Below are 3,753 nucleotides of genomic sequence, written 5' to 3' on the forward strand. Positions count from 1 at the left end.
TATTTGAAGTGGGTGAGATACATGAAGGACACTCCAGGGAACATGCTAAACAGGTGCTTGACTCGAAACAGCAAATGGGGAGGAAATAATCTGTGAAAAGATAAATTTGTATGGTTGGAACCAAATGATCGTAGAAACTAATGGGCCTGTAGCAGTCATCTGGTTTAATCTTTACCTTTTCAGTGAGGGAGACTGTGACTTATCAAGGTTGTAAAGCTAGTAAAAGGGAGAGCCAGGACTAACATTCAAATAACCGGACTCTTATTTCACGGTTCTTGTAATATCTCACTAATTCAATAAATTACTGTATTGATGATGGGCATTCTTTTTTAAAATTTTTATTTATTTATTTGAGAGGGAGAGAGACACACAGAAAGAGAGATTGAGAGAGAGAGAGAGAACGAGAGGCGGGAGGGGCGGAGGCAGAGGGAGAAGTAGGCTCCCTGTTGAGCGGGGAGTGATGCTGGGCATTCTTCTTGCATAACAACAGAAGTTTCAGCTGAACACAGGACCACACAACCAAACTTTGGATTTTTTTCTTTCTTTAAAACGCTGACATATAATTCACATGCCATACAGTTGACCCATTTAAAGTGTACGATCCAACGGCTTTTAGTATATCACAGCGCTGTACATTTGTCACCACAAGCAATTTTAGAATATTGTCATTACCTTCCCCCACAACCCTGCATGCCTTAGTGGTCACCCTGACTCCTCATCCCCCAGCCCTAAGCAACCATGAGTCTTTTTTCTACCTTTATAGATTTACTTATTCTGGAGACTTCACATAAGTAGAACCACACAATATGTGATCTTTTGTGAGTGGCCTCTTTGACTTAGAATGTGTTTTCAAGGCTCATCTCTGTTGTAGCATGTACAGTAGTTCATTATTTATGGCTGAATAATATTCCACTGTATGGATATACACACTTAATTTATCCATTCATTGTTGGTGGACATCTGGGTTTCCAGATGCTGCTGCGAACATTCATGTGTAAGCATTTGTGTGGATGTACATTTTCATTTCTCTTGGGTATGTACCTGAAAGTGGGATTGCTGGGTCAGATGGTCACTCTATATCTGATGGTTTAAAGAATAGTCAGACTATTTTCCAAAGTGGCTGCACCATTTTACACTGCCACTAGTAATCCAATTTCTTCACATCCTCAGCAATACTTGTTATCATCTGTCTTTTTTATTATAGGCATCCCGGTGTCTATGAGGTGTTATCTCATTGTGGTTTTGATTCCCATTCCTTTAATGGCTGATGATGCTGAGGATCTTTTCACTTGCCTATTGGTCATTTGTATTTCTTCTTTGGAGAAATATCTATCCAGATTGATATTTTGCCCGTGTTTTAATCAGGTAATTTGTCTTATTGTAATGGAATTGTGTTCTTTAAATATTCTACATACAAGACCCTTATCAGATAGATGATTTCCCCAATTTTTATCCCATTCTATGAGTTATCTTTTCACCTTTTTTTGGTGTTCTCGGAAGCAGAAAAGTTTTAATTTTTATCAATTTTTTTGTTGCTTATTCTTGTGAATGTGGCTTATCTAATCCCTCTTGAACCTACAGAAATGATAGGTATTATATCAAAATATAAATCAAGAATTAAAAATTAAATCTCTAGGTATCATAAATAAAAACAAAAATAAAATTGAAATAGTAAGTAAAAGTTCTCACCATACATAACTATGATACGCATATGGGGAAAGAGTACAGATTAGAATGTGGAACCTGCTGAAGGGAGGTTGTTGGTCCAATGGTATTGAAACCCCTAGGGATCAAAAAGAATTAAATGAACAATTAATTCCCAATAGAAGCGTTATTATAATCTAGCTCTCACGGATACCATAGAAAAAGTATCATATATGGAATATGACATAAAAACTAGGAAACAAACCACCATTAAAGAATCAATATATGCAACAAAAAGAGAAAATTAATATTCTAAAAGCCCTAAGTAATGGAAAAATCTGTGTATATAAAAATAAGTAAATTTAATATGATTATAAACATAAAGAATAGAAACAATAGAATGTGCAAAAATAAAAAAGCAAATTGGAAGATGAATCAGTTAGACTTCTATGAATATGTAATATGGTTATTGAAATTAAAATCTAAATGGATAGGGATCTTTTTTTTTAAAGGTTTATTTATTTTAGAGAGAGAGAGATCACGAGGAGTGGGGCAGAGGAAGGGCAAAGGGAGAGAGAGAGAGGAATAGCAGACTCCCTGCTGAGCAGGGAGCCCAGGGCTGGGCTCAGTCTCAGGACCTTGAGATCATGACCTGAGCTGAAACCAAGAATTGGATGCTTAAGCAGCAGAGCTGCCCAGGTGCCCCTGGATAGGGGTCTTAGCATCACAAAAATACCGTGAACTAGGTGGCTTGAACAATAGAAATTATTTCTTAGAGTTCTGGGGGCTAGAAGTCTAAGATTAGGGTATGGACTTATGTTCTGGTGAGAGCCATTTTCAGGTTTGCAGATGGCTGCTTTCTAACCATGTGCTCAATTCTTGGAGAGAGATTTCCTGTCTCCTCCTTTTTTTGTAAGGGCATTAATCCCATCATGAGAGAGCCACCTTCGTGTCCTAATGTAAGCCTAATTACTTCCTAAAGGCCCCACCTCTAAATGCCAACACACTAGGGATTAGGGCTTCAGTATTTGAATTTGGGGGGAGGGGGTTGTAGCGCAAACTTTTAGTCCATAGCATTCTGCCATGTTCCTTCCCCAAATTTATATCCTTCTTACATTGCAAAATATATTCACTCCAACTAAACATCTCTTAAAGTCTCAGGTTTATTCCAGGACCAACTCTTAATTCCAAAGTCCAAAGTATCATCTAGTGATTATCTAAATCAGATATGGGTGAGACTTGAAATATGATTCATCCTGAGACAAAATTCCTGTTTCTCTGTGAACCTGTGAAACCAAACAAGTTATGCGATTGCTTCTGACATGTAATGGTAATACAGTCATAGGATAGACATTTCCATTCCAAAAGGGAGAAATAGGGAGAAGAGTGGGTTCAAATAAGTCCAAAATCTGGCAAGGCAAATCTCATTTATTTGATCTTAAGGTGGGAGAATAGTCTTCTTTTGTTTGGTGCTCTGCCTTGCAGAGCCAGATCCCCATCCCTCCCCTTGGCTCCATGAGAAGCTCCAGTCTACATCACAGTTCTGCCAGTGAGTGTCATGTCCCCACCGCTCATGGCAGCTTCACCCCCTTGGCTTTGGTTGGATGCTGTCTAGCCTGTTGAAGGTCTAATGATCTCTGAATCACCATTAAGGTCATTCTTCCTTGTCTTGAAGAATAGCACATATTTGCAGCCGAATAGTTCTATGGTCTGGGTCCTATAGGGTCTAAGAAACCCAACAGCCTCCCCTCATTTTGTCCTATCTGTTCCCTTCTGTTCAAACTGGCAGTGTCCTTGCTGGGATGGCTGATTAGGCCCATGCTTCACACCCATATTAATCTTTTAATTAAATGGTCAGACAGCCACACCCTTAGCATTCATTTCCAAATACACTTTCTCATTTTTGTATGGATAGGCTGAAAATCTCCACAATGGTCTCTTTTTGCTTAACAATTCTTTCTTAATTAATTCCTCCCTTTTTGAAATTTACTATATGTAGTCAGGAGGAACCAAGCTACTCCTTCAACACTTTGTTTAGAAGTCTTCTCAAGTGAATATCCCATTTCACCAGTTCCAAGTCCTACCTTCCACAAAACACTAGAACAGAAG

This window comes from Enhydra lutris, unplaced genomic scaffold (assembly GCF_002288905.1).
Source record: "Enhydra lutris kenyoni isolate GAN:26980312 unplaced genomic scaffold, ASM228890v2 scaffoldscaffold74, whole genome shotgun sequence".
Lineage (NCBI taxonomy): Eukaryota > Metazoa > Chordata > Mammalia > Carnivora > Mustelidae > Enhydra > Enhydra lutris.